Source organism: Mustela putorius, unplaced genomic scaffold (genome assembly GCF_011764305.1).
Source record: "Mustela putorius furo isolate JIRA1106 unplaced genomic scaffold, ASM1176430v1.1 tig00003983_pilon_pilon_pilon, whole genome shotgun sequence".
NCBI classification, from domain to species: domain Eukaryota; kingdom Metazoa; phylum Chordata; class Mammalia; order Carnivora; family Mustelidae; genus Mustela; species Mustela putorius.
In genome coordinates, this window is record NW_025422123.1 from 15,796,989 (window position 1) to 15,809,957 (window position 12,969).

Below are 12,969 nucleotides of genomic sequence, written 5' to 3' on the forward strand. Positions count from 1 at the left end.
TGTTAACTGTTTCCTTTGCTGTGCAAAAGCTTTTGATCTTGATGAAATCCCAATAGTTCATTTTTGCCCTTGCTTCCCTTGCCTTTGGCGTTGTTCCTAGGAAGATGTTGCTGCGGCTGAGGTCGAAGAGGTTGCTGCCTGTGTTCTCCAAAAGGATTTTGATGGATTCCTTTCTCACATTGAGGTCCTTCATCCATTTTGAGTCTATTTTCGTGTGTGGTGTAAGGAAATGGTCCAATTTCATTTTTCTGCATGTGGCTGTCCAATTTTCCCAGCACCATTTATTGAAGAGGCTGTCTTTTTTCCATTGGATATTCTTTCCTGCTTTGTCGAAGATTAGTTGACCATAGAGTTGAGAGTCTATTTCTGGGCTCTCTATTCTGTTCCATTGATCTATGGGTCTGTTTTTGTGCCAGTACCATGCTGTCTTGATGATGACACCTTTGTAATAGAGCTTGAAGTCCGGAATTGTGATGCCACCAACGTTGGCTTTCTTTCTCAATATCCCTTTGGCTATTCGAGGTCTTTTCTGGTTCCATATAAATTTTAGAATTATTTGTTCCATTTCTTTGAAAAATATGGATGGTACGTTATAGGAATTGCATTAAATGTGTAGATTGCTTTAGGTAGCATAGACATTTTCACAATATTTATTCTTCCAATCCAGGAGCATGGAACATTTTTCCATTTCTTTGTGTCTTCCTCAATTTCTTTCATGAGTACTTTATAGTTTTCTGAGTATAGATTCTGTGTCTCTTTGGTTAGGTTTATTCCTAGGTATCTCATGGTTTTGGGTGCAATTGTAAATGGGATTGACCTCTTAATTTCCCTTTCTTCTGTCTTGCTGTTGGTGTAGAGAAATGCAACTGAATTCTGTGCATTGATTTTATATCCTGACACTTTACTGAATTCCTGTATAAGTTCTAGCAGTTTTGGAGTGGAGTCTTTTGGGTTTTCCACATATAGTATCATATCATCTGCGAAGAGTGATAATTTGACTTCTTCTTTGCCGATTTGGATGCCTTTAATTTCCTTTTGTTGTCTGAATGCTGAGGCTAGGACCTCTAGTACTATGTTGAATAGCAGTGGTGATAATGGACATCCTTGCCGTGTTCCTGACCTTAGCGGAAAAGCTTTCAGTTTTTCTCCATTGAGAATGATATTTGCGGTGGGTTTTTCATAGATGGCTTTGATGATATTGAGGTATGTGCCCTCTATCCCTACACTTTGAAGAGTTTTGATCAGGAAGGGATGCTGTACTTTGTCAAATGCTTTTTCAGCATCTATTGAGAGTATCATATGGTTCTTGTTCTTTCTTTTATTGATGTGTTGTATCACATTGACTGATTTGCGGATGTTGAACCAACCTTGCAGCCCTGGAATAAATCCCACTTGGTCGTGGTGAATAATCTTTTTAATGTACTGTTGAATCCTATTGGCTATTATTTTGTTGAGTATTTTCGCATCTGTGTTCATCAAGGATATTGGTCTATAGCTCTCTTTTTTGGTGGGATCCTTGTCTGGTTTTGGGATCAAGGTGATGCTGGCCTCATAAAATGAGTTTGGAAGTTTTCTTTCCATTTCTATTTTTTGGAACAGTTTTAGGAGAATAGGAATTAGTTCTTTAAATGTTTGGTAGAATTCCCCCGGGAAGCCGTCTGGCCCTGGGCTTTTTTTTTGTTTGGAGATTTTTAATGACTGTTTCAATCTCCTTACTGGTTATGGGTCTGTTCAGGCTTTCTATTTCTTCCTGGTCCAGTTGTGGTAGTTTATATGTTTCTAGGAATGCATCCATTTCTTCCAGATTCTCAAATTTATTGCCGTAGAGTTGCTCATAGTATGTTCTTATAATATTTTGTATTTCCTTGGTGTTAGTTGTGATCTCTCCTCTTTCATTCATGATTTTATTTATTTAGGTCCTTTCTCTTTTCTTTTTGATAAGTCGGGCCAGGGGTTTATCAATTTTATTAATTCTTTCAAAGAACCAGCTCCTACTTTCGTTGATTTGTTCTATTGTTTTTTTTGGTTTCTATTTCATTGATTTCTGCTCTGATCTTTATGATTTCTCTTCTCCTGCTAGGCTTAGGGTTTCTTTCTTGTTCTTTCTCCAGCTCCTTTAGGTGTAGGGTTAGGTTGTGTACCTAAGACCTTTCTTGTTTCTTGAGAAAGGCTTGTACCGCTATATATTTTCCTCTCAGGACTGCCTTTGTTGTGTCCCACAGATTTTGAACCATTGTATTTTCATTATCATTTCTTTCCATGATTTTTTTCAATTCTTCTTTAATTTCCCGGTTGACCCATTCATTTATTAGAAGGATGCTGTTTAGTCTCCATGTATTTGGGTTCTTTTCAAACTTCCTGTTGTGGTTGAGTTCTAGCTTTAGAGCATTGTGGTATGAAAATATGCAGGGAATGATCCCAATCTTTTGATACCGGTTGAGTCCTGATTTAGGACCGAGGATGTGATCTATTCTGGAGAATGTTCCATGTGCACTAGAGAAGAATGTGTATTCTGTTGCTTTGGGATGAAATGTTCTGAATATATCTGTGATGTCCATCTGGTGCAGTGTGTCATGTAAGGCCTTTATTTCCTTGCTGATCTTTTGCTTGGATGATCTGTCCATTTCAGTGAGGGGAGTGTTAAAGTCCCCTACTATTATTGTATTATTGTTGATGTGTTTCTTTGATTTTGTTATTAATTGGTTTATATAGTTGGCTCTCCCACATTGGGGGAATAGATATTTAAAATTGTTAGCTCTTCTTGTTGGACAGACCCTTTGAGTATGATATAGTGTCCTTCCTCATCTCTTATTATAGTCTTTGGCTTAAAATCTAATTGATCTGATATAAGGATTGCCACTCCTGCTTTCTTCTGATGTCCATTAGCATGGTAAATTCTTTTCCACGCCCTCACTTTAAATCTGGAGGTGTCTTCGGGCTTAAAATGAGTTTCTTGGAGGCAACATATAGATGGGTTTTGTTTTTTTATCCATTCTGATACCCTGTGTCTTTTGACAGGGGCATTTAGCCCATTAACATTCAGGGTAACTATTGAGAGATATGAATTTAGTGCCATTCATCCTATATTTCTAATCAAACTACAAGGCATGTCCTGAGCTGAGCAGTAACTGAGCCTGCTGTTTAACTGGAGTATGGAAGACCATGGATTCAAAGAAGGAAAGAAAAGCTGATAGAGAAGTTCCCTCCTCTACGTTTGATGAGAATTTGGAACCAGGTGGCAGAGACCCAACAAGGAGAGGTTTGAGAACTATTGCTTTGCAGAGGTTTGTGAATCCCCAGGGAATGGTAATTTATCTTCTCAGCTGAGCATTCCTGAGGTGACATGGGTCTCCCTTGTCCCCCATGAGCTGCAGGCATATTATCAGACACATTGAGTTCTTTCTGGTCCTGGCTCTAGAAGAACACCAAGAACAGCTTGCTGAAAAGACTGAGGAACAGAGAGGCTTTGTTCGAGCTCTCATTAGGGGAATTATATTTTCACACTCTGGCAAATCTCTGACATACTTTGCCAGATTGCTGTGCCTGCCTTCGTTATCCAGATTACTGGCACTCAAGGTACCTCAGCAACTGGAATATAACACCCAGGGAAAAGATATAAGTCAACAACCAACCAAAAGGGTGCCATAAACCGGAAGGAAGAGACTCAAAACACCCAAAATAAGTGGCTTCTAACAACATAAAGCTATTGCAGAAGCCCTGCCCTAGATCAGCAGAGATCTCCTACCTTATACAATGTGTCATGGCTTTTTATGGCTAAGTCACTGCTAATGTTAGCTACTGTTAATAAAAGAATATAATAGCCCTTGAGAATATGAGGACAGAAAAAAGATGGCAGCAAACACAGTTCAAAACACAACAAAACAAACAAAATAAAAATGGTTATAAAAAATTAAACATAATTTTTAATTATTATAATATTTTCATTATATTATGATTATATATTATATTAATTACTATTAATTATTACATTATATTGTTATTATAATTATATTTTTTATTATTCCTAAGATTGCTATAACTATGTAAAATGCTTAAAGTCCCTTCCAAAAAGCTGAAAGATTTAACTAACATGTCAAATGTACTGAAAATGGAAAGAGCACAGCACAGAGCTAATGAAGAACATCCGGCATTATTGCAGGTATGAAATTTGAACAGGGAGTCCATAATTAGAGAGTTAGGAGAAAGAGGAAGAGAATAAGAACTTTTTTTAACTATCATGATATTCTCTGAATAATAAATACGAGATCTTAGAACAGGGTTTTCATTAAATTCTTCTTTTATACTAATTGTTATTATGTATGGCTAATGTGTAACGAGGGCTTTCTGTGTTCTAGGCACTGCTCTAGGCACTTGTAGTTATATCCCTTAATTCTCAAAACAACTTCGAGATGTGTGTCTGCTATAGGATCTCATTATACAAATGTGAAAAAGAGACCTATTTTTAGCTCAACCTTGGACAAACTGCTTAAAGTTATGATGCACACCTTAGTCCAAATGCCGATTCTGATTCTCAATCATTATCTTGCAGAAGAGAATGGGAGATAACATTAGGTATTATGACTAACTTCAGGCTTTTAGTTAGTGGATACTTGAACAGTTAAGAGAACTGTAGGACTTATTAAGTAGTTATTAAGACTAAACTTGATTAGACCATATATCCCTTAGCCATTTCAAAGTAGTGTGTAGATAATGGTCCTTGGGTCTTTGTTAGCAATTTAGAAAATCCAGGATTGGTAGTAGTTTATGCAAGGAATGCATCCACAAGGATTTCTAATAATTCAAAAATCACAATTTACTCCAGTTTTTCCATATGATTGAGAATAACATTGGGTGCATTAGACTCTGAGCAACAAATTTACATGTATTATAAATTACTTACATATATTATAACTTTTGTATATTATGAAATAATAAATTGCATATTTTATAAATAGAAACTTACTTTCTTCCTAGTGTGAGATTATATTGAATTTTTATTCCTGTTACTACTTTTCAAGAATATATTTTCAGCGCTGACACTAGTTCCACCATGTAATGAACAGTTGGATATCACTGACATAGGTATTTTTAAAATTTCAGCTTTATTGGCTATAATTATAAGATATTCAAAGTGTACATTTTAGTGATTTGATATATGTACACATTGTGAAGGACTCCCTCATCTGGTAAATTAACACATTCTTCACCTCACATTATTTATTTTTTATTTGGTGTGTGTTAAGAACACTTAACTTCTCTCTCATCAAATTTTTAAGTATACAGTACATTATTACCCATTATAATCACCTTGTTTTTCACATTAGATCATCACACCTCCTTCATCTTATAGCTGAACATTTATACCTTTTACTAACCTCTCCCTATTTTCTCCCCTCCCAGTCCCTGGTAACCATGTTCTTACTCTTTTTTTGTGAATTTTCTTTTTTTTAAAGGTGATTTTAAAGGTTTTAAAATGTGATCATGGCAGTTATCTTAATATTTAATACTTGAGTAAGTCACTTGAAAGTGGTCAGAGATAGCAAATGATAGTGTGATCTTCTGTAATACTGAGGGGCATTTGTTTTCTAGCAAAAAGCATAAATATAGTTAAATGAAAAGAAAACCAAATACATATTTCTTATATCACAGCATTACAAGAGTCTATTGTTTGCTTGCTTGATGGCCAGTTACTCAGTGTAAGCACTGTTTGCATTTTGGGCACAAGAGTTCTTCACTGGTCTAACAGAACCGTTGAACTAGGAGTTTTTAGGTCTTGTCTGTATCTATCAGTTTTCTGTTATGTTCCTTACTTACAACCAATACCAGTAGCCTGGAGCTGTTTTGGGGGTGACTTCAAAAACCTGTATCAGCTAATAACGGAAGTTGTATTCATTGAGCTCTCTCATTCGCTGATGTTGCTACAGAAAAGGCAGTGGTGAGCGCTGTCTCTGAGACTGAGAAGATGGTATGGGAACTGCAAGGGCTCAGGTTTTTGATCTATATGGACCTCCGCATACGAACAGAGCCATAGGATTTCACAACCAGAGTTAGCATAAGAATATATAAAAATAAGGACAAAACAATAGCAATCCACAGATAACAAAAGCATGCTACAAGTGTGTGTTCACAAAACAGATGAACACTAACCTAATTCTTAAGCAAACTGAAAGAAATTCAGATAAACAGTAGAGGGTATGGAAAAAATCATAAATCAGCATTAGACATACTAAAAACTGAAGCCACAGAATTTAGGAAAAAATTATAAAAGAAAAAGCTTTTCAGATATGTAGACTACATTAGAAGAATTAAAGCAAATGTAACAAATAAATGCTTAAAATAAATAGTAAAGGAGAAAATTTTAAGGATCAAAAAGAAACATTTTTTTTTTGAAGTTGAGAAAAACTGACACAGTAAAAGCTCAGCATAGAAGATATGGCATAGGTATAGTAGGACTACCCAAAGAAGATAATCAAAGCAGTGGACCAAAATATTTTTTTTAACTACAATGGAAATTTTTAGTCCTTATTATATTAACTTTTCTTTATTCATTGTTGTTATTCATTCCCTCTATAGTGGATTGATTGGTGTCCCCAAAAATGATATGCCCAAATCCTAGCTCTGGAACCTGCAAATGTGCCCTTATTGGAAAAGAGAGTCTTCCCAGATATAATTAAAGATCTCAAGATGAGATCATCCTGGATTATCCTGGCTGGGTCCTAAATACAAAGACTCATGTCCTTAAAAAGACAAAAATGTCCTTAATAAGAGAAGGAGACATGGAAGAAAAGGCTGTGTGAAAAATGCAGAGATTGGAGCAAGCAGCCACAAGGAAGTCTGGGAGAGGCTGGAAGAGGCAACAGAGGATTCTCCCTCAGAGATTTCAGGGGGAGCACTATCCTGCCCACACCTTGCTTTGGACAACTGCTCTCCAGAGCTGTGAGAGAATAAATTTCTGATTTCAGACACCAAGGGCGTGGCAGTTTTTTGGGCAGGCACAGTAAACTAATACATGTGGTAACACCCATTGGTACTGAACAGGACTCTCTAAAATAAAAAAACCAAGTTACAGGAAATTCAGGACCAAGGAACAAGTTAAACCTGACCCACAAATTCTGTAAAGCAAACTATCTAGTTTTCTGTGCAAATCAATTGGAAAGATCCAAAAAAATTGGACTGGAAAACTGTAGATGAAAGGAGACTTAATATGCACTTCCTAGAATTAGAATGGCCAAAATCTAGAACGTGGACAACAACAAAGGCAGATGAGGATGTGGAGCAACAGGATTTCTCATAGCTAGTGGGAAATGCTAAATGATACAACCAGTTTAGAATACAGTTTGGCAGTCTCTTACAAAATGAAACCTCTTCTTACCACATGATACAGCCATCATGCGCCTTCGTATGTTGTACATGGATGTTTGAATATTGCACATGGATGTTTGTGGCGGCTGTATTTATAATTGCCAAAAGTTGGAATACCAAGATATCCTTCATTAGGTGAATGGATAAATAAATGTGGGATATCAGACAATGGACTATTATTCACCACTAAAAAGAGATAAGCTATTGGGCCCTAAAGAGACATGGAGGAACCTTAAGTGCATATTATAAATCACAAGTGAAAGAAGCAAAACTAAAAAGGCTCCATACTGTATGACTGCCACTATGTGATGAGTTAGAAAAGGCAGAACCGGAGAATAAAAAGATGAGTGGTTGCCAGTGGTGCATAGTGGCTTAGAGATGGATAGACACAGCACAGCAGATTTTTAGGCCATCAGTCCTTGGGCTCTGCTGTATTCAAAACTGCTGCAGCAGTTTTGCTGAGTTATGGAGGAAATATTCTTGTACATGGGTTGTATTTCCTTCTTCCATGGAAACTAAATCTCCATGTAATGAATTAGTAAGTTGGTAAATTAGTTTCTTGGAAGTTTGTTTTGCAAAAAGAAAAAAGAATTACCAGTTTCTTCTAAAAATTTTTCAATATATGTGGTATTTATGAAATATGTCTATTAACATATTTGGGCTTTATTCAATACTGTATTTAATTTAAAACATTAACTTTCTGATCTCTTACACAGGAAGAAATAGATAAAATAGCAGAAACCATAGAGTCAATGCCTGGGAATATTCAGAGCCTAAAGAACAAAATTCAGGTTCTGACAAGTGAGGTGGAAGAAGGGGAGGAGAAAGTAAAACAGGTAATTGTTTAATGATGCATATCTTGAGTCTGGATAAGTTTTTTAATGCTTATCTCTCAGCAAGATAACTTTTGAATGTAAGAAGAGAGAAATCAGCCTTTTGAAATAATCTGTAGCTTTCTATTTTTACTTTAGATGTTTCAAATAGATAGTGGGATACTCTATCTTCCAGATCTTTCTCAGAAGAGTCTCAAAGCACCCACACTTCAAGTAAATGCTCATTTACCATATCAGCTGTATCATCAGTTATGACTTGCATATATAAAACCATAATATCCTTTTCCTTTTTCTAAAGACAAATGAAATCTATGATATGTTTGTAGGCAACATTATTTTTCTGACTTGACAGAATAGTTTGAACATCTTATTTTGTGAGCATCTTTCATGTGGATCTCTCATTCTTGTCAATAACTGTATAACATTGCATTCTACCATGCTATAATTTGTGAATTACTGGTGGAAATAAATGATTTTGCAGTTACAAATAATGCTCAGTATTGCTTGTATATGTATCTTTAGATATTTGTGTGGTTGTAACTGCAAGGTAGATTTCTGGAAGTAAATTCCAATAGTTGAGTTTGTTTATGCTTCTAATAATGGCCTATAACTCATCATGAAATAATGTTGTGTTATTTGTAGCAGACTATATACTGGGCTCTGTTTTCACAGGTTCCCAGTAGCTATTATGGTATAAATGTTTATAGTGGTAGAAACTCTTTAAGTTTCTCAAAAATAACTTAAAATAGTCCAACCTGTAATCCATTTAGAGTGAAAGAAAAGGGAATAGCCAGAGGAAAAACAGAATAATACAAATTTGAAAGAATAGGAATGAGTTGATGATTACTGAGTTTAGCTGATGAGTATATAAAGTTTAGTGTACCATTCTCTCTAAACATACATTTGACAGTTCTCATAATAAAAGTTTAAAAACTATTTATATGGGTCAACATGGTCAAAAGGTACAAACTTGCAGTTATAAAATCAGTCATGGGGATGTAATGTAGATAACAGTGACTGTAGTCAATAACATTGTCCTGTATATTTCAAAGTTGTTAAGAGAGTAAATCTTAACAGTTCATATCACAAGAAGAATTTGTAACTATGTATGGTGCTAGATGTTAACTAGACTTACCGTGGTGGTCATTTTGCAGTATACACAAATATTACATCATTGTGTGGTATACCTGAAGCTAATATGGTGTTATATGTCAATTATATCTCAGTTTTTAAAAATTTTAAACTAATTGTGCTATTATACCCACAGAAAGAAATGTTGACATCAATTCCAAACCATAAAGCTCTTCTGAGAGACAGATATTCTCCATAACTCATCCCAGATAAAGAATATGTTAACTTTTGGGACGCCTGGGTGGCTCGGTTGGTTGGACAGCTGCCTTCAGCTCAGGTCATGATCCCAGCGTCCTGGGATCGAGTCCCACATCGGGCTCCTTGCTCGGCAGGGAGCCTGCTTCTCCCTCTGCCTCTGCCTGCCATTCTGTCTGCCTGTGCTCTCTTTCTCCCTCTCTCTCTCTGATAAATAAATAAAATCTTTAAAAAAAAAAGAATATGTTAACTTTCATCGAAGAAGCCTATAAGAGACTGGATGCCCTTTAAGAGTTTTTTAGTCTGTTCTGTATTAAAGTTTATGAGTTTGTAAAATTTAGCCTATGATAATACCACTGAAGCTGAGGCTTCTTTGGGATTTATTTTCACCATACACTTAAAATTAGCCTCTGTAGATCTAGTAGCATCTAATGTAGTTCTAAAAACTATTTTTAATTGTTGTCATATCTAGCAACTCACATTTCTGTTGCTGTTTATCCAGTGGTTTTCCTGAGCTGCTCTCTAATGATTTACAATGGCTGAATGGAGTTCTTTTATTGATTAGTGCCGAGGAACTGTGATACTGTAATGCAATATATGGAAAGTGCGTAGAGTGCCTAGCACATAAAAACACAATTGTTTGCAGTCATTATTATTTAGTTCATGACTTGCATTTTCTGTCTGGTCATCTGGAACTTGAGAAATCCCCAAATGCTTTTATTCTTTTACATAACCCTTTAGACCTTTTGTGACATAATTAAGATTTGCTAGGTGTCTTTACCTGTGGGAGTAGCATGAACATTTTATTTCTTTGGTTGGATTATTGACTAGATGATGAATATTTTCCACTGTTATCAAAGCATAATTTCATTTAAAAGGAACCTAAGCACATTTATTCCCTTAAAAGAAAAATCAAACAAAAAAACCCTTTCTGTAAACCTTTTCTCATTGTAACAATGTTAGGAATTAGTTAGACAGTTAGGTGGTCTGGACCAGGGTCCCCAACAAGAAAACATGGAAACAGGACAGCTAAGACAAAACAGTACAAACATCCTATTTTGCACTAGCATTTTGTTTTGCAGCCTTTGTAGAAATGACTTTTGCAAGATGTTTAAAATGAAACAAAGCATCTGTCACTATCATGAACCGGGGCAGTTAAGACATAAGTCCCCATATGTTAGCCCAAAAAGGCCATCAGCACATAAACATTAACCTAATAGGTATACATATGTGTGATCAAAGCCCTGATCAGCATGCCTTAGAACACTATGGTTGCTTAAAATAGTTCTCCAAAAGTGCTCATAAAACCCCCTAGACTTAGAAACTCCAATGCGACCTTCTCAGGTTCCCTCCCTCTTTGGGAGTTTTCTACTATCGCTCAATAAACTGCTTGCTGGTCACCACTTTTCGTCTGGTCTACCTCTTCATTCTTCATAGTGGCATGACCAAGAACCTTGGGCATTAAAGAAACGAAATCCCGAAATACTTTCTTGGGATTTCATCCAGGATCTCCACCAACATAAAGGACATCTAACTCTGAGTAGCAGGAAGCATCTCTCTCCATTTTGTCAAAACAGTGGACACCATCAGTCACGTAAGAGCGGATTAGCATGCCTGCCATTCGCATATCTCTGGTGACAGGCTCTCTGGGCTTCTTTCTGATTGATCCCCCAACATAAGTTGGGAATATCAGTTCAATGAGGACTCAGAACTCGTTTCAGGCTGGACCACTGGATGTGAGGGACCTAGAGAAAACTGAGCAGCAACTGAGGGTCCTGACCAAGACCAAGTCCTGACTCCAACCTTTGGAGGACACTTGAAGGCTCTCTGAGGGACTTAGCTCCTTACATGCCCATCCAGGCATCGAGCGAAAAACCCTCTCCTGCTCTTTTCTCAGACATCCTCTTGCAGATGGTTCAGGCGGCCTCCAAGGGATCATACACACAGTTCCCTGTCATGATGAGGAACAGCCTTCCTCCTCTGCCATGTGCCCTGTGGTGGCATCTCTGACTCATACTCCTTACCACAGCTACTGGGTCAGATGGAAGAGTGTATTACTATACTGACCAGAAGGGCTGGCAACCAAGGCTTCCTTGGGGGCCCGGCCCATGCTGTGCATCAGGAAGCATCCCCCACCGGCACCACTTTAATCCCTATATTAGATCACTGGAATCATCTCTTTTGTGCATAGACAGAGAAGAAATGTGGGTTCTCTTTCTGCATAAATGATGGATAGGATCCAAACCCCACAAGCCTAGGTCTGTATTACCTGCCTGAAGGAGTACTCACACATGGTGGCAGGTACCACTTCACTACACCTGACAAATTGTTATTCCCATATCTATACTTTAAGGTAGACCCTTCCCCCACTGCCCGAAATTGGCTTCACCACCTATAGGTAGGAATGGCAAAACAGAGCTGGTAAACTAATGTCTACCCAGGCACCTTCCGTCTTCCCAAGTTCCCCATCATATCCCTCCAAAAGGTGGCCTTTACTAACCTCTTTTTGTGGCTATGCCTGACAGGACAATTCTGTTATGCCATCATGCCAACTTTCAACAAGCCAAAAGAAGTCTAGCATTTCCATTAACTACTCAGGGAGATTTAATAGGTCATAATTAGTACCCTCAAGTACCATGGGTAGGAAACAAGGGGACAAAAAAGAAAAATATTAGGGAGCCAAGGGTCACTCTCTAGAGTTAGGGCCAAGCCTGGGTAAGCACAACTACTCCCGGCACCTCACAGAATTGACACGGGCCTTGGTGGTCAGTCACATCAACAGCCCAGGCCATCAGATCAGGAAAGGTCTTCCTGATCTATTATAAGGAACTGACTTAAGGGATGCCTTTTCCTCTCTTCCTATAGATGGGCAACTGCAATTCCCTGACCAACACCAGTACTCCTTTAAGATGCATCCTGAATATCTAGAAACATTTTGACCCACAAACCTTGAAGAAAAGGCAACTTACTTTCTTTTGTAACAAGACATGGCCACAATATAAATTGGAGGAGGAGACATGGTCACCCGAGGGAAGTATCAATTATAATACTATTTTACAATTAGACTTGTTTTGCAAACATGAGGGAAAATGGAGAGAAGTACCCTATGTACAATGTTTCTGGGCCTTAAAGGAAAATAAGGGTCTGTGCCAGCAGTGTATGATTGATTCCAGCCTCCTGGCTGCTCTCTCCTATGGCCGGCCACTTGGGAAAGGGCAGGGAAGGGGACAAAGGACTACCACACCCACACTGAAGGTATATAGGCAAATGGCACTCTCGCAGAGAATCATCCACCCCTAGTCTCTCCTTCCCTATGGCCTCAAGGTGTTTGTTGGGGTCTTAGGTCAGTTCCCTCTACATGGAACATGGACTGGTACTTGAAGGCTCTGTCCCTTCCAAGAACATGTACCTGGAGAAGGACCAAGGGAAAGGACTGCTGCTGTGGCTA

At 37.7% G+C, this 12,969-nt stretch overlaps 1 pseudogene; it reads left to right on the forward strand.

The window, feature by feature from the left end:
• Positions 1–3,162: 3,162 nt before the first annotated feature.
• LOC101680588 lies at positions 3,163–9,812 on the forward strand (annotated as a pseudogene).
• Positions 9,813–12,969: the final 3,157 nt, after the last annotated feature.